Genomic DNA, 25384 nt, shown 5'->3' on the forward strand with positions numbered 1-25384 from the left:
TTGTCATAATCAAAGCTTTAAAATACTCAAATTAAAAGAAAAATTGGTTGATAAAGACCTAAATTATTGATGAAAAACGGTTTTTTTTTATCATGCCGAACCAAATCTACATAGTTCCATACAAACTTTAGGTGTGTTGCGCAACCTCTTTCCTTAGAATAATCTGACCCAAATTTTGCATGAGACCTTGTGGTAGTACATATTTGAATTTATTAAATTTTGTAATTCAGTTTAAAGTCTCTTTTGTGAGATTTATGTGAACACGGGGTTCGATTTGGATTTTCTAGTGACATTCTTTGAGGTGGAAATTTCAATAAAAGCAGTTTTCTATTAAAATAATTGAATTAATTTTAATAATTTATTTTCTATGAAAATCTTATGATTTTTTTTAATAAAAAAGTTAATCTATTAAGTTTACCAGTTTACCAGATTTTTTGAATCTCATTACATTTATTTCATGGAACTTATTTTGTTTGAACATAATGCCAGAAAGAAAAAGAAGCTTCTAGCAGTGTTTTTCATTCTAACATAGATATATGAAGTACTAGATCTTTAACAAGATTTTTATTCAAATCACAGATAACTATCTGCTTTATGATTCACAAATATTCTTTTACAAAATCGATGAGGATTTCATTTGTTTGATAGTTTGTTTATTCTTGAATCACGCGTTTTTAAGTGCTGTTTTATATGTTTTATTAGAAATGTTTAAAAACAACTAAGTTAATGCAAAAAAAATAGATTCTTCGAAAACTTGATAATAGAATTCGTTTATTGAAGCACAATGTTGTGTTGAACTTGTATTGAAGAAATACTATCATAGTGTTAAGGTAAAAAGTCTTGAACGTTTTCGAAAAAAAGTAAATAAATTTTCGTGACGTCACAACGCATTCTTTACCCGGGTGCAACTCACAACCTGCTAAACCGATTTTCAATCTAAAAATTGCATTAAATTCCACTCAAAAAATTTGAAGAGACCTCCAATTTTTGACAATATATGAAATTTCAGTAAATCATAAATTTAAAAACAGTAGAATTTTCGTGACGTCACAACGCTTAAAAATAGATACCTTTATCAACGACTCTAGAGCGTAAACTTGCAGTAACTGTTATTTATCTTATATCATGCTTAAAAGATGGCTTTTCTACCATCATTTTGCAGTAATTTGTTTTGACATAGCTAGATTTTTGATAAAGTTATATTATGAATGAAGAATATTTGCAAAAATCAATTTAATTTCATACTAAAATTTTTAAATTTCAACGTTAACATACTCAATTCCAAAAAAAGGTAGCTGAATATCTTTTTATGGAAAATGACACTCAAGAAATAACCTTTCTAACGCTATGTAATTTATATTTGGGTAATGAAAAATAAAAATCGGTTCTCCAGTTGAGGGGTGCTTGGAATGGGTCATATATATATAAGAAGCAATTTCTGTGGGTTTGTTTGTTTGTCCTCTATAGACTCAGCCATCTTTAGAGCTAGAGGGCTGAAATTTGGCATGGATGCTCATTAGGACCAGGAATGATGAAAAATGTTTTCATGATTTCGGTTGATCCCTTCTGAAGGGGGTCGTCTATACAAGACAAATATTGTTTTTGCGTTTTTCACGTTATTTTTCGTCGGATTGTGACCAAAATTTGCACATAGGGGTTTTATTTATTTATTTATTTTTTTATTTATTTATTTCTGGAGTCTTTGACTATTGTCATACAGACTGATTGTTTAAGATTAGCTTATATTTAGATTACATTGCAATTAGGTTAGGTGACGTCACGGATTGCACATTTAAACTTAGATTTTGTAACATGATAGTCAAACAAGTGAGAAACAGCATTGAAAACTTCACAACATCGAAAGAGTGGGTGATTCTGTCCGAAGACAGTCCTGCTTCTTGGCAGCCAAAACATGGTTTGATTACGCAGTCGGCGTGCTGGAACGTATATGTTCAATCTCTGAAGCAATTGCGGGCAGTCAACGGCATTTGTCAAGATATCGTAAACGAAGGTGCGCTGTAGAAAGGTTCTTCTTTGGCTCAAAGACGTCATTGATAGCAAGGCACACCTCTCAGAATAGGGTGGTAACCGTACGGGATCTTGCCATGGCAATCGTCGCAGGGCGTAGCGGAGGAATTTTTTCTGAATCCTTTCGAGTCTTTCGCTGTGGACAGAGTGGTAGGGTGCCCAGACCGGTACCGCATATTCCAGAACACTGCGTACCAATGAGCAGAAAACTGTTTTCAGAGCATACGGGTCCTCAAAGCTGAGTGTATTCCGACGCAGGAAGCCGAGCAAAGCGAAGGCTTTGGCTACAGTGGTCGCGGTGTGCTGAACAAATGAGAGCTTTTGGTCAAACGTTATTCCGAGGTCTTTAATAAAGCTTACTCTTTCGAGAGAGGTGTCCCTTAGACCGTAGTCGTAGACAACAGAGGCTCTAGTTCTGAAAAAGCTTATACACTTGCATTTTTCGGCGTTAACCTCCATACCGTGTAATCCACACCATACTAATAATCGATCGACGTCCTCCTGAAGCGCAACACAATCCAATATCGAATCGATGGTCCGGTAGATTTTGAGATCATCTGCAAACAGCAGTTTCGGCGACTGAAGGAATGTTGCCAGGTCGTTAATAAAAATCACGAAGATGAGCGGTCCAAGATGACTACCCTGCGGAACACCAGACGGCATGTCGAATACGGAGGAGTGAGTCCCACGAATGTTTATAAAGCCTTTACGATTCAGCAGATACGAATACAGCCATTTAGTTGCCCACTCGGGAAATCCATATCGATCAAGTTTTTCTCTTACGATTCTGTGAGGTACTTTGTCGAAAGCTTTAGCAAAATCTACGTATATCGAATCCACTTGCAGTTTTTTACCTGTTGCAGAATGCAAATCGCTGGCATAAATCATTAAGTTAGTCAAGGTTGATCTTTTTTTGATGAACCCGTGCTGGACATCGGTTAGAATTGGAGAGGCTGCTGAGTAGATTCTCTCGTATATCAGGACTTCTAGCACTTTGGAAAAGCAGCAAAGAATCGATATTGGCCTGTAATTCTCCACACGATGAGCATTTCCTGACTTATGGATCGGTGAGATTGATGCGATTTTCCACAGAGTAGGAAAAGTACCTTCCGAGATCGATCGATTGAAAATCATGCACAGCGGTGTGACAAGCGAAGCAGCTATCTTTACAACAAGCGATGTTGGAATCCCATCAGGCCCAGATCCTTTCGAGGGATCAAGAGAATTTAGTACTTTAAGAACTTCTTGTTCACTGAAAACGGGTTGCGGTAGAATGATGTCATAGCTAGGAAGTGTATCAAAGTACACATTATTACAATCAGGAGTGACTGGGCTATACACGCTGCTAAAAAAATCTGCAAACAAGTCAGCTGACTCTTTGATGTTTTCCGATGTGCGTCCTTGAAGCGTCATAGACGATGGGATACAATTAGTAAGGCGGCGGCTATTGATGTATTTCCAGAATGTCGAAGGATCTTGCTTCACGTTGCGTTCGATGTTAGAAATATATTGGTTGAAAACAGCGTTGCGAAGAGTCGAATATGCAATCTCTAGCCTTGAGAGCATTGACTTGTTTTGGTCCGTTCGGTCTCGAAGGTACCCGATCAGAAGAGAAAAACAAAATTATATCAAGATGAGATATTTTGATATTCAATTTTTTCCTATCAAAATGAGATATAATTTAGTACTCGTAGGATGTTAAAATATCTCAAATTATATCAAAAAATCTATGCGATCATAGCTAAATTATATCAATTTTAGATATGTTCCTATCAAGATTATATCTCATTCAGATAGCATAGTTTGATATTGGACAGAACAAATTATATCAAAATTATAACTTATCAAGTGTTAAGAGTTTCGAGAAAAATTTCTAGTAGATTGTCAATAAACAACATTATAAGCTCAAACCCTGCTCCATTTATGGTTTACCAATATTTGGATTCAGTTTTATGAATCTGTTGAGCGAAACTCATTAATGCACGGTTTGGGCCGTTGGCTTCGATGTCCGTGTTTCAGAAAAAGTTGCACGTATATCAAAATATGATATAATCATTTTATTTTAGGACAATTCAAAAACAATCTTTATCATTGAAAATGAGCTCAATCCCATTCAAGTCTGTCAATCAGAATAAGATATAATGCAGATTAGAGAAACTTAAAATCGAAAATTTGGAGTACTTAATTATAACTGAATCATATGTAAATATCTTGGTGAGATACGTTTGAGTTATTATTTTGATATGCTCTCCTGATCGGGTAGCGTTTACGGGCTTTGCGAACTAAGTTGCGGCTCCTCCGTAACTCAGAATTCCACCAAGGGAGCTTGTAAGGCTGATGTCGGGGTAGTCGTTTAGGCGGCGTGTGAATGTGTAAGACGTCCCAGAGATGATCATAGAAGGTTGATACAGCAACATCGATGTTCAGACCTTCGAAAAGTATTTGCCAGTTTGTGTTCAGTAACAATTCCATAACACGGTCGGTATCACAGTGCATAAAATCTAGATTTAGTCTATGCGAGCTAACGGGATCCGTAAGCTCGTCAGAAAAATAGTCGAGCAGTAAAACAGTTGGATAATGATGTCGGTCGGTGTTTAAAATTGCGTTTGGAGGGTGTAAAATATCAGCTAAATCGGGTCTATTCACAAACAGAAGGTCTAGAATTCTACCATTGGCGTTCGCAAGCGAACACATCTGAGACAACCCGCAGGCTATCGTCGATTCGATGACAGCAAGCTCCTGCTCGGTGGAGGCGTTTACTGGTAAAAATCCATCTGCATCCTCGTCGAAGGTCCAAAGCAAATTCGGTAGGTTGTAATCCCCAGCCAAGACGATTATATCATTACTACTAATCATATTCGTCAAGAATTCGAGAGCAGACATGTGAGATGCATACATGGCAGTTTTGAGAGATGATGAATTTATTCCAGGTATTGAATTTTGTGTCAGGGGTCGGCAAAAAGGGTCGTCCATATGAACTGTTCAGTGTTTATACTATATTGACATTTTTATGCATTGGATTGATATGAAAATTTGCACATCAGTGTTTTGAAGGACGAGCAATCGATTCCAGGTATTAAATTCAGGGTCAGGGGTTGGCCAAAGGGGTCGGCCATATCAACTTATTAATGTTTTTACTACATTGGCGTTATCATGCATTGGATTGAGATGAAAATTTGCAGACGGGAATTTTAAGGAACGGAAAATCGATTCCAGCTATCTAATTTTGCAGAAGGGATCGGCAAAGGGGGTCGTCCAAATCAACTGTTCAATGTTTTTGCGATATTGGCGTTATTATAGATTTGTTTTCATAAAAATTGGCATAAGAGTATTTTGAGGAACGATCATTCGATTTCAGGTTTTAAATTCAGGGTCAAAGTTCGGTCAAATGGGTCGTCCATATTAACGTTGTTTTTGCGATATTTATGCTTAAATACATTGGATTAAGGTGGAAACTTGGTACGCGGGAGTTTCAAGGGACGAGTCCAATTTTAATTCAGAGGTCTGCGAAAGGGGTCATCCATAATAAAACGTTCAATGTTTTTGCGGTATTGGCGTTATTATGCATTAGATAGAGATGAAAATTTCCACATAGAAGTTTTGAGGAACGCTCAATTGATTCAGATTTCAAATCTCGAGTCAGGGGTCGGCAAAAATGTTCGTCCATATTTCCTGTTCACTGTTTTTGCTATGCTGGAGGTTATTCTGCGAGTCGAAATTTCACTTCTTTATCCTGACTGCAGGAAATGTTTCAGAGAAGAAACGTTAGTATGAATGAGCTTAAAAAATCGATCACTGGACATTTGAGCTGAAACTTCTAGCATAGAGTGGTTTCTGGAGTCTGCACAAAGATGTGAAATTTTGCACATCACGTCACGTGACTCTCAGAATAAGTCCCATTGTCTTGATTATACATAGGATTATAATGAAAATTTACACATGGGAGTTTTACAGCACATGTTATTGATTTCACGTATCAAATTTTGACAAGGAATCAGTAAAAGAGTTCGTTTTACTGTTTACTGTTTAATGTTTTTGCAATAATTGTTTTATTATGCATGAGATCCAGACAAAAATTCATTCACGGGTGTTTTACAAAACGGACAATTGATTTTTGAATTAAAATTTTTATTCAAACGACAGAAAAGGGGTTGTTAATATTACTTTTTCAATATTTTAGACATAATTTCGTTGTTATGCATCCGAAAAAGACAAAAATTCGTACACGGGTGTTCTTTTCGACGGTCCATCAATTTCTGATTTGAAATTTCTGTTTGGTAGACAAGCAAATAGGTAGCTTGCAATTCTCTTTAGTGTTTTAAGCAATTTTTTGGTGAAAATTCGTCCCAATTACCAACCAAATTCAAAATCATCAGCTTTAAAGTTAAATGCGAAACGAAGTTCGTGCGGGATTAGCTAGTATTGTATAAAATTGACCCAAGTATAATGCCCTGAGGAACATCAGCACTAATGGGTGTCCTTTCAGAGCATGAATTTTGATAGCTTACTTGCAAAGTTCGGCTAGTCAAGTAAATTTGAATGATTTTATTGAGATATACAGGAAAATCAAATCGAGCTAATTTAGCTACTAAACCTTTGTGCCAAACACTGTCAAAAGCTTTTTCAATATCTATGTGAGCAACACCAGTTGAATAACCTTCAGATTTGCTAGCGTTAATCATATTAGTTACACTCAAAAGTTTATTATTATTATTATTATTTATTACAAATCAACGGAACACATATTGGTCCAAATGATGACTGATATAAAAAGAGTACTAAGTCTAATTACAGGGTTCTCAATACACTTAAAACTTTAGTACGGAAAACATCTCTCGAAACGTCGAAATCGAAGTGCTCAGAAAAACGGTTGAATGTTTTCATTACACCGATGATAGCGCTATTAGCTCCATAATTGTTCGAACGAATGGGAACATACAATCGAAGATCTTGACGGGGTCGCACACTTAGAGGAATGGCTTCTAGGAGCGTGGGGCAGTCAATTCGCGATGTCAAGAGATCGGCGACGAAGGAAGCTCGTGTTGCGTTTCTGCGGGCTTGAAGAGTGTCAATGTCTATGAGACGGCATCGATGTTCATAGCTTGGCAAGTGAAACGGGTCTTGTCAAGGCAGGTGTCTAAGGGCGAATCGCAGGAAGCGCGTCTGTATAGCCTCGATCCGTTCGGCCCCATTCTGGTAGTAGGGACACCAAACAGCTGATGCATATTCAAGGATAGAGCGAACAATACTGCAATACAAACTTTTCAGGCAATACACATCCTTGAAGTCCTTGGACACTCGAAATAAGAATCCAAGGCTTCTCGAGGCTTTGTCGACAACGTAGTTTGTGTGTGTCCTGAATTCCAGCTTCCGGTCTAGAATTACACCCAGATCATTGATGTGTTCTACGCGTGCGATTGGCTCATCTCCGAGGAAGTACTCAGCGGAAAAAGGCTGCCGCTTTCTTGAAAAGCTGATGACTGCACATTTACTGCGATTCAAAGGCAGGCAGTTCATATCACACCAGTGTGCGAAGAGGTTAAATTGATTTTGTAGGAAATGAATATCGTTCTGGCCGTTGATGTTGTAAAATAGTTTTAGGTCATCAGCATAGCATAGCTTTGGGCCGTCGAGGAGTGATAGCGCATCGTTGAAGTAGATTAAGAAGATAATCGGCCCTAAATGGCTTCCCTGAGGCACCAGAAGAAGCAGAGAATTGTCTAGAGAAAGAGTCCTCCGTGCGAACTGTTAATTTACGTCCTGATAGGTAGTCTGGAACCAGTCAAGAAGAGTTCCACAGTAACCCAGGCGTTCGAGCTTTCCAATGGCAATATCGTGGTTGACTTTGTCGAATGCCGCAGACAAATCGGTGTAAATAGCGTCGGTTTGAGACTTCGCAGCAAAACTTTCATGCACGTAAGAAGTAAACGTCAGAAAGTTTCAGCAAAAGGAGTCAGCAAAACAGGCATGAAACGTTTGATAAAAGTAGCAGGTATTCCGTCCGGACCCGTGGAGAAAGAATTTTTGAGCTTAGCTGCTGCTTTAGAGATGACTGCATCCTCAACCACAATGTTGTTTATAGAGAAGCCCAGTGGCGCAATATGTGTACATAGTAGAACGTCCATGACGAAAACCAAATTGTTCATCAGGGAAAATAGAATTCTGATTAATGTGAATCATAATTCTATTTAAAATAACTCTCTTAAATAGCTTACTTAAAGAAGGAAGAAAACTAATTGGTCGATAACATGAAGACTCTGAAACACTTTTTTCAGGTTTCAAATTGGAGTTACTTTGGCATTTTTTTCGTTTATTGGGAAAATAAGCCAAGTGAAAACATTTATTGAAGATTTTTACAAAATAATTTAAAGTACTTTCAGGCAACTTTTTAGTAAGAATATAGAAAATCCCATCTTCCCCCGGAGCTTTCATATTTTTAAATTTTTGAAAATCAATTTAAGTTCATCAATAATTGTCTCACAAGAACATTCAAATACATTTTGCTTAGAAAGTATATCATCAAATTGTAGGGAAATTTGAGCAATTAGACTCATAACGTTTAAATTAAAGTCATGAGCAGACTCAAACTGTTGGACTAATTTTTGTGCTTTTTCTGCGTTAGTTAAAAGAAGTTTATCTCCATCTTTCAAAGTCGGAATTGGCTTCTGGGGCTTTTTCAGAATATAAGTTAATTTCCAAAACGGCTTGGAGTAGGGTTTTATGTCCTCTACTGCTTTTGCAAAATTTTCATTACGAATAAAATTTAAACGACGTTTGATCTCTTTTTGAAGGTCGCAATTTCAAATAAGGATCCCTAGTACGTTGATATTGGCGTCGACGAATGTTTTTCAGTCGTATCAAAACTGAAGATCATCATCGATCAAAGGTTGATTAAATTTATGTTTAACTTTAGATATTGAAGCGGCTTTAGCATTGACTATCGAAGTTGTCAAATTTTCTACAGCCAAATAAATATCTTCTATTGAATTCAGTGGAACGTTTACATCTAAATTAAGTTCAATAAAATTCCTATAACGCTCCCGGTCAGCTTTTTGAAAGTTAAAAGTTCATTTAAAAGGGTTTTCAATGGGACTTTGGAATGAAGAAAAAGTTACTGGAAGGTGGTCTGAATCGAGGTTCGCATGATTAACTAATAGACTGCAATGCTCGCCTAAATCCGTTAGAATCAAATCAATTTTGGAGGGATTTCTAATTGAAGAAAAGCAAGTATGTCCATTAGGATATTCAACAGTAGGGTAGAGTGGGGATACTTGATCCTCTTTTCTTATTTTCACCATATCTTTTTGGAAAAATTTAGCAACTCGCATTCTTTTACATTTTCTGACAGCGTGTAACTTCAAGTTTCTATGCTTCTAAAATTAGAACGATACTTGAACCCGTAGATGAACAAGAAGCATTTTCGTGGCAGTAAAAAAAATGCGATATTTTTGAAGTTAGGGGAGACTTGATATTTTATTCAGGAAGCCCTAATCCATGGAAAAAATCAAACAAAACCCCAAGATGGAATGTAAATCGACTATTTTGGTCATGTTTGTTCTCATTTCACAATCTATAATTGTCAGAAAAAAAATCTATAGCTTATTCTCAACCCTTATGACATTGCATACTTACGGGCGCAAGTTTTCTTCAGATAATTGATAGATGTATATTAGCTATTGGATAAATATTAGTAATCTCGTAATCTGCAATGACCACGATCCATTGGGAAGAAGAATACACCGGGATCAATTGTACCCAAAATCAACATTTTAGAAAACTTTTTCTGAAAAAAAGTTGGGAGTTTTCCATCGCTTTGAAAATATTGTATTTTGAAGTTCATTTTACACTCGAAAGATTGATGTATTGGAATAAATATTTTTGTTATCATATTTCCATATTAGGAACATTTTAAAATTATGAAAAAAGATCTTCAAGTCACATTTTGTGAAATTTTTCAAACAAAGTTCAATAACTCAAAAACTTATTTTGTTAAAATTTTTTGAGCTTCAACCATTGCTGTTTTGTTCAATTTGGCACATTTTTCTAGATCATTTGATCTTTGTACGACATTCCAGTTTGGAGATATAGCTAAGGAATCAAGTATCCCCAGGGATCAAGTATCCTCATTCTCCCCTATAATAAACTGCAGAGCAGTCATTAAATAAAATATTCCCATTGGAATTCGATGAAATATTATTCCAAGATTGGTATTTTGAATTAAAGTCTCCAATAATAAAAAATTTAGATTCATTTCTGGTGAGTTTTTGTAAATCTCCCTATCAAAAATTTTTCTATTCACCGCTACATTGAAAAGGCAAATATGCGGCAACAATTATAATTTTCCCCATAAACGTTTCTAGTTCAATTCCAATTGTTTCTAAGACTTTTGTATTGAAAGAAGGAAGAAGTCTAAATTTGAGACGACTATTGATGACAATAGCTACACCCCCACCCAGGCTTCGGACACCTGTGTTAAATGCGCAAGCAAAGAGAGCGCAAGCAATCTCTCATTTTTTCCGGAATGGCAACCCGGCGCGAGCAAAACTTGCACGCAAAATGAACAGAATGAACACATGAATGAACTTTTTTTTGAATTGGCAGTTAAGAAAAACTAATTTAATAAAACTAAATTAACGATTTAAACAATGTTAAGCATTTTTGGGTACTAGAAAAAAAGCCCACAACTGAACAAAGACCACAAAATACTTTATAAACGTTCATAACATTCAATTTCCAGGTAAATTCATCATATAAGAACAAACATGACAACATATTGAATTTTTCACTATATTAACTTAATTTGAAAAGTTTGTTCAACAAAAACAAATGCGGCACTAAGCCACTATACTAGGTATGTTGGTTTTGATACTAGAAACAAAACGTAGTACTCAGAATTTTCCCTTACCCCGTGAATTTTCCGGAATTTCCACATCAGTGCATATATGTCGAAATATTAACTTTTTCACTATATGAACTTAGTTTGAAAAGTTTGTTCAACAAAAACAAATGCGGCACTAAGCCACTATACTAGGTATGTTGGTTTTGATACTAGAAACAAAACGTAGTACTCAGAATTTTCCCTTACCCCGTGAATTTTCCGGAATTTCCACATAAGTGCGTACATGTCGAAATATTGACTTTTTCACTATATTAACTTAATTTGAAAAGTTTGTTCAACAAAAACAAATGCGGCACTAAGCCACTATACTAGGTATGTTGGTTTTGATACTAGAAACAAAACGTAGTACTCAGAATTTTCCCTTACCCCGTGAATTTTCCGGAATTTCCACATCAGTGCATATATGTCGAAATATTAACTTTTTCACTATATGAACTTAGTTTGAAAAGTTTGTTCAACAAAAACAAATGCGGCACTAAGCCACTATACTAGGTATGTTGGTTTTGATACTAGAAACAAAACGTAGTACTCAGAATTTTCCCTTACCCCGTGAATTTTCCGGAATTTCCACATAAGTGCGTACATGTCGAAATAATGACTTTTTCACTATATTAACTTAATTTGAAAAGTTTGTTCAACGAAAACAAATGCGGCACTAAGCCTTTATACTAGGTATGTTGGTTTTGATACTAGAAACAAAACGTAGTACTCAGAATTTTCCCTTACCCCGTGAATTTTCCGGAATTTCCACATCAGTGCATATATGTCGAAATATTAACTTTTTCACTATATGAACTTAGTTTGAAAAGTTTGTTCAACAAAAACAAATGCGGCACTAAGCCACTATACTAGGTATGTTGGTTTTGATACTAGAAACAAAACGTAGTACTCAGAATTTTCCCTTACCCCGTGAATTTTCCGGAATTTCCACATAAGTGCGTACATGTCGAAATATTGACTTTTTCACTATATTAACTTAATTTGAAAAGTTTGTTCAACAAAAACAAATGCGGCACTAAGCCACTATACTAGGTATGTTGGTTTTGATACTAGAAACAAAACGTAGTACTCAGAATTTTCCCTTACCCCGTGAATTTTCCGGAATTTCCACATCAATGCATATACGTCGAAATATTGACTTTTTCACTATATTAACTTAATTTGAAAAGTTTGTTCAACAAAAACAAATGCGGCACTAAGCCACTATACTAGGTATGTTGGTTTTGATACTAGAAACAAAACGTAGTACTCAGAATTTTCCCTTACCCCGTGAATTTTCCGGAATTTCCACATCAATGCATATACGTCGAAATATTGACTTTTTCACTATATTAACTTAATTTGAAAAGTTTGTTCAACAAAAACAAATGCGGCACTAAGCCACTATACTAGGTATGTTGGTTTTGATACTAGAAACAAAACGTAGTACTCAGAATTTTCCCTTACCCCGTGAATTTTCCGGAATTTCCACATCAATGCATATACGTCGAAATATTGACTTTTTCACTATATTAACTTAATTTGAAAAGTTTGTTCAACAAAAACAAATGCGGCACTAAGCCACTATACTAGGTATGTTGGTTTTGATACTAGAAACAAAACGTAGTACTCAGAATTTTCCCTTACCCCGTGAATTGTCCGGAATTTCCACATAAGTGCGTACATGTCGAAATATTGACTTTTTCACTATATTAACTTAATTTGAAAAGTTTGTTCAACAAAAACAAATGCGGCACTAAGCCACTATACTAGGTATGTTGGTTTTGATACTAGAAACAAAACGTAGTACTCAGAATTTTCCCTTACCCCGTGAATTTTCCGGAATTTCCACATCAATGCATATACGTCGAAATATTGACTTTTTCACTATATTAACTTAATTTGAAAAGTTTGTTCAACAAAAACAAATGCGGCACTAAGCCACTATACTAGGTATGTTGGTTTTGATACTAGAAACAAAACGTAGTACTCAGAATTTTCCCTTACCCCGTGAATTTTCCGGAATTTCCACATAAGTGCGTACATGTCGAAATATTGACTTTTTCACTATATTAACTTAATTTGAAAAGTTTGTTCAACAAAAACAAATGCGGCACTAAGCCACTATACTAGGTATGTTGGTTTTGATACTAGAAACAAAACGTAGTACTCAGAATTTTCCCTTACCCCGTGAATTTTCCGGAATTTCCACATAAGTGCGTACATGTCGAAATATTGACTTTTTCACTATATTAACTTAATTTGAAAAGTTTGTTCAACAAAAACAAATGCGGCACTAAGCCACTATACTAGGTATGTTGGTTTTGATACTAGAAACGAAACGTAGTACTCAGAATTTTCCCTTACCCCGTGAATTTTCCGGAATTTCCACATCAGTGCATATATGTCGAAATATTAACTTTTTCACTATATGAACTTAGTTTGAAAAGTTTGTTCAGCAAAAACAAATGCGGCACTAAGCCACTATACTAGGTATGTTGGTTTTGATACTAGAAACAAAACGTAGTACTCAGAATTTTCCCTTACCCCGTGAATTGTCCGGAATTTCCACATAAGTGCGTACATGTCGAAATATTGACTTTTTCACCATATTAACTTAATTTGAAAAGTTTGTTCAACAAAAACAAATGCGGCACTAAGCCACTATACTAGGTATGTTGGTTTTGATACTAGAAACAAAACGTAGTACTCAGAATTTTCCCTTACCCCGTGAATTTTCCGGAATTTCCACATAAGTGCGTACATGTCGAAATATTAACTTTTTCACTATATGAACTTAGTTTGAAAAGTTTGTTCAACAAAAACAAATGCGGCACTAAGCCACTATACTAGGTATGTTGGTTTTGATACTAGAAACAAAACGTAGTACTCAGAATTTTCCCTTACCCCGTGAATTGTCCGGAATTTCCACATAAGTGCGTACATGTCGAAATATTGACTTTTTCACCATATTAACTTAATTTGAAAAGTTTGTTCAACAAAAACAAATGCGGCACTAAGCCACTATACTAGGTATGTTGGTTTTGATACTAGAAACAAAACGTAGTACTCAGAATTTTCCCTTACCCCGTGAATTTTCCGGAATTTCCACATCAATGCATATAAGTCGAAATATTGACTTTTTCACTATATTAACTTAATTTGAAAAGTTTGTTCAACAAAAACAAATGCGGCACTAAGCCACTATACTAGGTATGTTGGTTTTGATACTAGAAACAAAACGTAGTACTCAGAATTTTCCCTTACCCCGTGAATTTTCCGGAATTTCCACATCAATTCATATATGTCGAAATATTGACTTTTTCACTATATTAACTTAATTTGAAAAGTTTGTTCAACAAAAACAAATGCGACACTAAGCCACTATACTAGGTATGTTGGTTTTGATACTAGAAACAAAACGTAGTACTCAGAATTTTCCCTTACCCCGTGAATTTTCCGGAATTTCCACATCAATGCATATAAGTCGAAATATTGACTTTTTCACTATATTAACTTAATTTGAAAAGTTTGTTCAACAAAAACAAATGCGGCACTAAGCCACTATACTAGGTATGTTGGTTTTGATACTAGAAACAAAACGTAGTACTCAGAATTTTCCCTTACCCCGTGAATTTTCCGGAATTTCCACATCAGTGCATATATGTCGAAATATTAACTTTTTCACTATATGAACTTAGTTTGAAAAGTTTGTTCAACAAAAACAAATGCGGCACTAAGCCACTATACTAGGTATGTTGGTTTTGATACTAGAAACAAAACGTAGTACTCAGAATTTTCCCTTACCCCGTGAATTTTCCGGAATTTCCACATAAGTGCGTACATGTCGAAATATTGACTTTTTCACTATATTCACTTAATTTGAAAAGTTTGTTCAACAAAAACAAATGCGGCACTAAGCCACTATACTAGGTATGTTGGTTTTGATACTAGAAACAAAACGTAGTACTCAGAATTTTCCCTTACCCCGTGAATTTTCCGGAATTTCCACATCAGTGCATATATGTCGAAATATTAACTTTTTCACTATATGAACTTAGTTTGAAAAGTTTGTTCAACAAAAACAAATGCGGCACTAAGCCACTATACTAGGTATGTTGGTTTTGATACTAGAAACAAAACGTAGTACTCAGAATTTTCCCTTACCTCGTGAATTTTCCGGAATTTCCACATCAGTGCATATATGTCGAAATATTAACTTTTTCACTATATGAACTTAGTTTGAAAAGTTTGTTCAACAAAAACAAATGCGGCACTAAGCCACTATACTAGGTATGTTGGTTTTGATACTAGAAACAAAACGTAGTACTCAGAATTTTCCCTTACCCCGTGAATTTTCCGGAATTTCCACATCAGTGCATATATGTCGAAATATTAACTTTTTCACTATATGAACTTAGTTTGAAAAGTTTATTCAGCAAAAACAAATGCGGCACTAAGCCACTATACTAGGTATGTTGGTTTTGATACTAGAAACAAAACGTAGTACTCAGAATTTTCCCTTACCCCGTGAATTGTCCGGAATTTCCACATAAGTGCGTACATGTCGAAATATTGACTTTTTCACTATATTAACTTAATTTGAAAAGTTTGTTCAACAAAAACAAATGCGGCACTAAGCCACTATACTAGGTATGTTGGTTTTGATACTAGAAACAAAACGTAGTACTCAGAATTTTCCCTTACCCCGTGAATTTTCCGGAATTTCCACATCAATGCATATACGTCGAAATATTGACTTTTTCACTATATTAACTTAATTTGAAAAGTTTGTTCAACAAAAACAAATGCGGCACTAAGCCACTATACTAGGTATGTTGGTTTTGATACTAGAAACAAAACGTAGTACTCAGAATTTTCCCTTACCCCGTGAATTTTCCGGAATTTCCACATCAGTGCATATATGTCGAAATATTAACTTTTTCACTATATGAACTTAGTTTGAAAAGTTTGTTCAACAAAAACAAATGCGGCACTAAGCCACTATACTAGGTATGTTGGTTTTGATACTAGAAACAAAACGTAGTACTCAGAATTTTCCCTTACCCCGTGAATTGTCCGGAATTTCCACATAAGTGCGTACATGTCGAAATATTGACTTTTTCACCATATTAACTTAATTTGAAAAGTTTGTTCAACAAAAACAAATGCGGCACTAAGCCACTATACTAGGTATGTTGGTTTTGATACTAGAAACAAAACGTAGTACTCAGAATTTTCCCTTACCCCGTGAATTTTCCGGAATTTCCACATCAGTGCATATATGTCGAAATATTAACTTTTTCACTATATGAACTTAGTTTGAAAAGTTTGTTCAACAAAAACAAATGCGGCACTAAGCCACTATACTAGGTATGTTGGTTTTGATACTAGAAACAAAACGTAGTACTCAAAATTTTCCCTTACCCCGTGAATTGTCCGGAATTTCCACATAAGTGCGTACATGTCGAAATATTGACTTTTTCACTATATTACCTTAATTTGAAAAGTTTGTTCAACAAAAACAAATGCGGCACTAAGCCACTATACTAGGTATGTTGGTTTTGATACTAGAAACAAAACGTAGTACTCAGAATTTTCCCTTACCCCGTGAATTTTCCGGAATTTCCACATCAGTGCATATATGTCGAAATATTAACTTTTTCACTATATGAACTTAGTTTGAAAAGTTTGTTCAACAAAAACAAATGCGGCACTAAGCCACTATACTAGGTATGTTGGTTTTGATACTAGAAACAAAACGTAGTACTCAGAATTTTCCCTTACCCCGTGAATTTTCCGGAATTTCCACATCAATGCATATACGTCGAAATATTCACTTTTTCACTATATTAACTCATTTTGAAACGTTGTTCTAACAACTGAATTTAGTTTGATTTAGATACTAGAAATAAAACATAGTTCAGCAGAACGTACTTTTATCTGACGATATTTTCGTTTAAATGCACTTCCAGAAATTCATTGGATTGATTGTTTTTGTGTGCAGTTTTTGAGTGATGTGCTCAGAAATTTGGTCAAAAGTGAGCACTTTTCATGATTAATCCCTCAGTTTCCCAATAACTTGGTATTTAAAATCACAGTGTTGAATTCCTTTGGAATATTGTACACAAGTTTTTTGCTGCATGCAAGTTTGGCTAAAAGGATTCATTTGTAAGCTTCATTTTGTGCTTACACCGAACTAAAAATTACTATCAGTTTTACTTGAACATGTTTGCTTATCGTGAATTAATTAGTGAAGTGATTATTTTGTGAATCCTATTCAAGATAATATTTTATATTTTAATATGATTTTCCCTAATAAAAAAAACTATACATTATAAAAATGACAATTGAAATTTTTGAACATTGAGTGACAATGAGTATGTCGGAATATTGTGTTAGACTAATCTTTGAGCAAGTCTATCACATGTATATAACCTGATAAAATATTTCTAATCACTATCGCCAGTTTTAGTTTTTATGATAACTTTTGTTCTATCATTTCTTACTAATATTTGTAGGGAAGTGCGCCTTAAATCAACTTATTCTTTTATTTATTACATGGATAATTTTGAGATTTATCGTTACGCTGTATAAGGGAAATCAATGATTTTTATTAGAAACAACTTGCATAAAAGTTTCTCATTTCAAATTATTGTACGTTTAAAACAAAACAAAATATTTAGCATATCCTAAAACTGGATGTTATTCATTTGGTTTGAATGCGAATAAAATTAAAGAAATTTTAAATTTGTGTCACCTATTCCTTATTATTTCTAAACATATTTGCATATTTCGTTATTTTTATTCTGAAGTTTCAAGCTTAATAATATTAAGTTTGAAATATATTGTTATAAATAATTTGAATTTCGATTTTGCTATTGTTTTTGCCATACCGACTCTTCTTTCTTTATAACTATTTTAACTATTTTAACAAATTCTTTGTTATATTTGTTATCTTTGTTATCTTTGTTATCTTTGTTATCTTTGTTATCTTTGTTATCTTTGTTATCTTTGTTATCTTTGTTATCTTTGTTATCTTTGTTATCTTTGTTATCTTTGTTATCTTTGTTATCTTTGTTATCTTTGTTATCTTTGTTATCTTTGTTATCTTTGTTATCTTTGTTATCTTTGTTATCTTTGTTATCTTTGTTATCTTTGTTATCTTTGTTATCTTTGTTATCTTTGTTATCTTTGTTATCTTTGTTATCTTTGTTATCTTTGTTATCTTTGTTATCTTTGTTATCTTTGTTATCTTTGTTATCTTTGTTATCTTTGTTATCTTTGTTATCTTTGTTATCTTTGTTATCTTTGTTATCTTTGTTATCTTTGTTATCTTTGTTATCTTTGTTACCTTTGTTATCTTTGTTATCTTTGTTATCTTTGTTATCTTTGTTATCTTTGTTATCTTTGTTATCTTTGTTATCTTTGTTATCTTTGTTATCTTTGTTATCTTTGTTATCTTTGTTATCTTCGTTATCTTTGTTATCTTTGTTATCTTTGTTATCTTTGTTATCTTTGTTATCTTTGTTATCTTTGTTATCTTTGTTATCTTTGTTATCTTTGTTATCTTTGTTATCTTTGTTATCTTTGTTATCTTTGTTATCTTTGTTATCTTTGTTATCTTTGTTATCTTTGTTATCTTTGTTATCTTTGTTATCTTTGTTATCTTTGTTATCTTTGTTATCTTTGTTATCTTTGTTATCTTTGTTATCTTTGTTATCTTTGTTATCTTTGTTATCTTTGTTATCTTTGTTATCTTTGTTATCTTTGTTATCTTTGTTATCTTTGTTATCTTTGTTATCTTTGTTATCTTTGTTATCTTTGTTATCTTTGTTATCTTTGTTATCTTTGTTATCTTTGTTATCTTTGTTATCTTTGTTATCTTTGTTATCTTTGTTATCTTTGTTATCTTTGTTATCTTTGTTATCTTTGTTATCTTTGTTATCTTTGTTATCTTTGTTATCTTTGTTATCTTTGTTATCTTTGTTATCTTTGTTATCTTTGTTATCTTTGTTATCTTTGTTATCTTTGTTATCTTTGTTATCTTTGTTATCTTTGTTATCTTTGTTATCTTTGTTATCTTTGTTATCTTTGTTATCTTTGTTATCTTTGTTATCTTTGTTATCTTTGTTATCTTTGTTATCTTTGTTATCTTTGTTATCTTTGTTATCTTTGTTATCTTTGTTATCTTTGTTATCTTTGTTATCTTTGTTATCGGTTTTCTGTTTTCTGTTTTCTGTTTTCTGTTTTCTGTTTTCTGTTTTCTGTTTTCTGTTTTCTGTTTTCTGTTTTCTGTTTTCTGTTTTCTGTTTTCTGTTTTCTGTTTTCTGTTTTCTGTTTTCTGTTTTCTGTTTTCTGTTTTCTGTTTTCTGTTTTCTGTTTTCTGTTTTCTGTTTTCTGTTTTCTGTTTTCTGTTTTCTGTTTTCTGTTTTCTGTTTTCTGTTTTCTGTTTTCTGTTTTCTGTTTTCTGTTTTCTGTTTTCTGTTTTCTGTTTTCTGTTTTCTGTTTTCTGTTTTCTGTTTTCTGTTTTCTGTTTTCTGTTTTCTGTTTTCTGTTTTCTGTTTTCTGTTTTCTGTTTTCTGTTTTCTGTTTTCTGTTTTCTGTTTTCTGTTTTCTGTTTTCTGTTTTCTGTTTTCTGTTTTCTGTTTTCTGTTTTCTGTTTTCTGTTTTCTGTTTTCTGTTTTCTGTTTTCTGTTTTCTGTTTTCTGTTTTCTGTTTTCTGTTTTCTGTTTTCTGTTTTCTGTTTTCTGTTTTCTGTTTTCTGTTTTCTGTTTTCTGTTTTCTGTTTTCTGTTTTCTGTTTTCTGTTTTCTGTTTTCTGTTTTCTGTTTTCTGTTTTCTGTTTTCTGTTTTCTGTTTTCTGTTTTCTGTTTTCTGTTTTCTGTTTTCTGTTTTCTGTTTTCTGTTTTCTGTTTTCTGTTTTCTGTTTTCTGTTTTCTGTTTTCTGTTTTCTGTTTTCTGTTTTCTGTTTTCTGTTTTCTGTTTTCTGTTTTCTGTTTTCTGTTTTCTGTTTTCTGTTTTCTGTTTTCTGTTTTCTGTTTTCTGTTTTCTGTTTTCTGTTTTCTGTTTTCTGTTTTCTGTTTTCTGTTTTCTGTTTTCTGTTTTCTGTTTTCTGTTTTCTGTTTTCTGTTTTCTGTTTTCTGTTTTCTGTTTTCTGTTTTCTGTTTTCTGTTTTCTGTTTTCTGTTTTCTGTTTTCTGTTTTCTGTTTTCTGTTTTCTGTTTTCTGTTTTCTGTTTTCTGTTTTCTGTTTTCTGTTTTCTGTTTTCTGTTTTCTGTTTTCTGTTTTCTGTTTTCTGTTTTCTGTTTTCTGTTTTCTGTTTTCTGTTTTCTGTTTTCTGTTTTCTGTTTTCTGTTTTCTGTTTTCTGTTTTCTGTTTTCTGTTTTCTGTTTTCTGTTTTCTGTTTTCTGTTTTCTGTTTTCTGTTTTCTGTTTTCTGTTTTCTGTTTTCTGTTTTCTGTTTTCTGTTTTCTGTTTTCTGTTTTCTGTTTTCTGTTTTCTGTTTTCTGTTTTCTGTTTTCTGTTTTCTGTTTTCTGTTTTCTGTTTTCTGTTTTCTGTTTTCTGTTTTCTGTTTTCTGTTTTCTGTTTTCTGTTTTCTGTTTTCTGTTTTCTGTTTTCTGTTTTCTGTTTACTGTTTTCTGTTTTCTGTTTTCTGTTTTCTGTTTTCTGTTTTCTGTTTTCTGTTTTCTGTTTTCTGTTTTCTGTTTTCTGTTTTCTGTTTTCTGTTTTCTGTTTTCTGTTTTCTGTTTTCTGTTTTCTGTTTTCTGTTTTCTGTTTTCTGTTTTCTGTTTTCTGTTTTCTGTTTTCTGTTTTCTGTTTTCTGTTTTCTGTTTTCTGTTTTCTGTTTTCTGTTTTCTGTTTTCTGTTTTCTGTTTTCTGTTTTCTGTTTTCTGTTTTCTGTTTTCTGTTTTCTGTTTTCTGTTTTCTGTTTTCTGTTTTCTGTTTTCTGTTTATCTTTTGTCTTTTGTCTTTTGTCTTTTGTCTTTAGTCTTTTGTCTTTTGTCTTTTGTCTTTTGTCTTTTGTCTTTTGTCTTTTGTCTTTTGTCTTTTGTCTTTTGTCTTTTGTCTTTTGTCTTTTGTCTTTTGTCTTTTGTCTTTTGTCTTTTGTCTTTTGTCTTTTGTCTTTTGTCTTTTGTCTTTTGTCTTTTGTCTTTTGTCTTTTGTCTTTTGTCTTTTGTCTTTTGTCTTTTGTCTTTTGTCTTTTGTCTTTTGTCTTTTGTCTTTTGTCTTTTGTCTTTTGTCTTTTGTCTTTTGTCTTTTGTCTTTTGTCTTTTGTCTTTTGTCTTTTGTCTTTTGTCTTTTGTCTTTTGTCTTTGAATTTAAGAATTTAAGAATTTAAGAATTTAGGAATTTAAGAATTTAAGAATTTGAGAATTTGAGAATTTAAGAATTTTAGAATTTTAGAATTTTAGAATTTTAGAATTTTAGAATTTTAGAATTTTAGAATTTTAGAATTTTAGAATTTTAGAATTTTAGAATTTTAGAATTTTAGAATTTTAGAATTTTAGAATTTTAGAATTTTAGAATTTAAGATTTTTAGAATTTTAGAATTTTAGAATTTTAGAATTTTAGAATTTTAGAATTTTAGAATTTTAGAATTTTAGAATTTTAGAATTTTAGAATTTTAGAATTTTAGAATTTTAGAATTTTAGAATTTTAGAATTTTAGAATTTTAGAATTTTAGAATTTTAGAATTTTAGAATTTTAGAATTTTAGAATTTAAGAATTTAAGAATTTTAGAATTTTAGAATTTTAGAATTTTAGAATTTTAGAATTTTAGAATTTTAGAATTTTAGAATTTTAGAATTTTAGAATTTTAGAATTTTAGAATTTTAGAATTTTAGAATTTTAGAATTTTAGCATTTTAGAATTTTAGAATTTTAGAATTTTAGAATTTTAGAATTTTAGAATCTTAGGATTTTAGAATTTAAGATTTTAAAGTTTTTTAATTTTACAATTTCAAAATTTTAAAATTTTTAAATTTCAGAACGAAATAATTTTAGAATTTTAGAACTATTATTTCTTAAGTTTTATATGCCTATTTGTTTTTTTTTTTTTCATTTTACTGATTTTTACTATCATAATTAAAGAGGCTTTAAGTTTTGAATTTTGGAATGAAGGATTCAAAAACCTGGAAATCCTAGAAATAAGCAACACCACTTTATATTATAGAAAGATGAAATTTATTTTTTATCTACATTTTCATAACTGATTGAATGAAGAATGTTACTTATTAATTCAAGCACGTTCTGTTATTAATAAAAATCTCAATAGACAGTTACTATAGAATATACTCATTTCAATTTCCTGTGAAATCTGGCGCATATGTTTCCAATTGTCATCATTAAATAAAGGTTTCTTAGATGCTAATTATATAAATCCATGCTGTGAAACATGAAATTTCAACATGAGCACTATTTTCAGTGAACAGAAAGTTGTGTTGGGTTCATCTGAGCTGTCATAACATTATTTTGAGTTCATCCTATTTCATCGAGTTTATCAAATTGTCTATTTTACTGCAAGAAGTGAATGTTTATGTAGCAACTTTTAAAGAAAATTTTATTATTTAAAAAATATCCTTACATCTAAAGTTAACAATGAAATGGACGAGGCACCGATCGAAAGAGCGTATAAACGGTTGTTTGTTTGCGATCTACGAAAGGTGTCTGCTATGGTAAGTGAATTTTGATTGCAATTTAATAGTGTTTCTTCCGCTCCAAATACTCACCTACTATCTTTAATTCTAGCTTGCTGATATGACCTTGATGGTCGAAATCGCGTCCGAAGGCACCGCTGAAGCCGAAAACGATCGACCCATATTTTGTGAATGTTAATCAGAAATGCTTGTGCCCAAGATTTTATTGAAAAAGTAATTGGCGCATCTGGCCGAAAAAACACCAAAAAGGTTAGATTAAATTATTTAAATGTGAAAATTATGTTATTGAATAATTGTGAAATATGAAGTGAAAATAAATTTCTCCAATCTTAACCCTTTCCTTCCCATGGTAGCACAGGTGATCCACAACTTTGCACAGCTCGCATTTAAACTGGGCGCTTTGGATCAACACCATTTTTTCACTGAATGTGTAGATATGAGTGAAGAAACATTGCACGAAATTTGAAGAAAATCGGTTCGCTAGGTTTTGCTTGACAGATCAAAAGCTGCAAAAAAGTAGATTTTTTTCGAATTTAAATCAAGTCGTCATTTGTTGTTCAATAACTTGACAAGTTTTTATAATTTCTTTCAAATAAAAATACTGACGTGCAGAAGGTTGCTTATGCAAGCAGAATCAAATGATGGTTTACTTAGATTTCTACTAAAACACATAAATTTTTGAGTAAGTAAAGTGGATCACTGGTGATACACTGGGAACAAAACGTACTTTTGTTCTTGTGAAGCTTCTTATCAATACTCATGAAAATCATTTCGTCAACAAAAAAATCGCTTCAGGATTGTTGTTTCATTTGCTTAAATGACCACATGCCTCAAAATATATGTAAAAGTTCGTGATTTTCTCGAAAAACGGCATGTTTTGTTTTCCTTGCGCAGTGTCATGGCGGCCATTGTTCAAGGCAAAAATGAACTTTCGAGGGATGCGAATACCAAAGAATTTTTTTATCTAATAGGATCGTTTTAGTTTGTGATCAATGAAGTGATGAAATTCCACGTTTTTTTGCAATTATTTCTTGTTTTTCATTTGTACCCTATGTGTTGTTATCTTCCCAATGGAGCACATATGATCCACCTCAAAAACCAAATTTATCAAATGAATCATTAAAGTAGGCCTCAATTATGCATCTTTTGTTCTAGAACATTAGCTGTAAATCAATATTTCTATTTTTAAAACGTGAAAAACCTCGTGGGAAGGAAAGGGTTAAGCAATTATTCCGTGTTATGAATCTTTTGAGTACAATTTTATATAGACTATTTCTTGTTGTTAATTTCTGTACATGAAGAAATTTTTTCCTGAAATTGATGTTTCATTTTATGATAAATTTCCATTCTTTAATAAGTTAGAAAAAAAGGTGAATGGTTAAGAGTTTTTCCAAAAATTATGTAGAATCAAGAATTTAAGTTGAGATGATTTGCTTAACAATCACCAAAAAAAACAGTTTTTTACTTCTTAAGGATTAAGTATTCATAGGTAATGAAACATTCCTAATAATTTCGATACGAAATTGGCTAATTTCAAAACGTAAACAAACGGAATGAACTAATGAACGTTTTGTTTACAAATCAACGAAATGAGACGATAGAGAGGCTAATTACGCTCTCTTTACTTGCGTATTTTACTCTGGTCACTCATTGTGAGCTTTTCAAGGCGCGTCGTTGCTGAAAAAAGTGTAAAAAAAACATCTAGGCGTTTAAATGAAGTACCTACATCTGGGCGTTTAATAATCGGTGTCAAGTCAATTGAAAGGTGAAGCTGTTTTCTACACTACATAATATGAAATTTTAGAATAATAAAGAAAAAAGCACATTTAAAATCTTGGATTACGACAATCGTCGAAATCGTTATAATAATCCAAAGCAATTTTTTTCACTTATCTCTACGTGCTTCAAAAGGCAATGAAAATCCCAACATAAAATAATAAACAATAGATAAAATTATTTTATATTCATAATTTTAACAGTGTTTATATGAAGAGAAAAAAATCGAAATTTACTTCCAAGTACACTTATGTAAAATTTCCGTAAAATTTAGAGTACTACGTTTTGTATTCATGAATATAATCAATATACCTAGTGAAGAGGCTTGTTGAATTTTTTATTTGAAGTTCATAGAAAGAAAAAAACGCTTTTTGGACATGTATGCACTTATGTGGAAATTCCGGAAAATTTACGGGGCAAGGGAAAATTTTAAGTACATACTAGGTTATGTTTTTAGTATCAAAACGAACATACCAAGTACAGTGACTAAGTGCCACATTTGGTTCTGATAAACAAATTCTTCAAATTTAGTTAGTTTCGTCAACTGAAGTAACATGCAACACTTTTCAACATCAATGGTTTCTCAAAAATTGTATTGACAGCTGATCATACCGCTTATCCATCAAAAATTTTAAAAGTTGGTGGGATATAAAAAGATGTAATCATTTTTTTTTCTTATTATTTAAATTTTCTTAAACATGCGATTTTTATACCTTTCTCAGAAAAAGGGGTTGAATGCAGCAAACTTTCTTTTGAATAAAAAATAAAATGAAAACTTTTAAAAATTAATAGATTTAGATAAGCTTGTGGTGCTATAAATGCCCATGCCCAATGCCAAACACCAATTGCATTAAATTTGGTTTTGTTTGGATTTTTCAACAATAATGCTTTAGAATACTACAATAAATTCTACTAGCTGAAATCATAAAAATAAATTTTTGAATGGTTGGAATTTTTATGTTAACAAACGTGACGTGTGACGTGACGTGACGGTTAACAACCATATGTCCATGAATCAATATGATTTAAATTTATTTGCATCTTA

The sequence above is a fragment of the Uranotaenia lowii genome, chromosome 1 (genome assembly GCF_029784155.1).
Source record: "Uranotaenia lowii strain MFRU-FL chromosome 1, ASM2978415v1, whole genome shotgun sequence".
Taxonomy (NCBI): Eukaryota; Metazoa; Arthropoda; class Insecta; order Diptera; family Culicidae; genus Uranotaenia; species Uranotaenia lowii.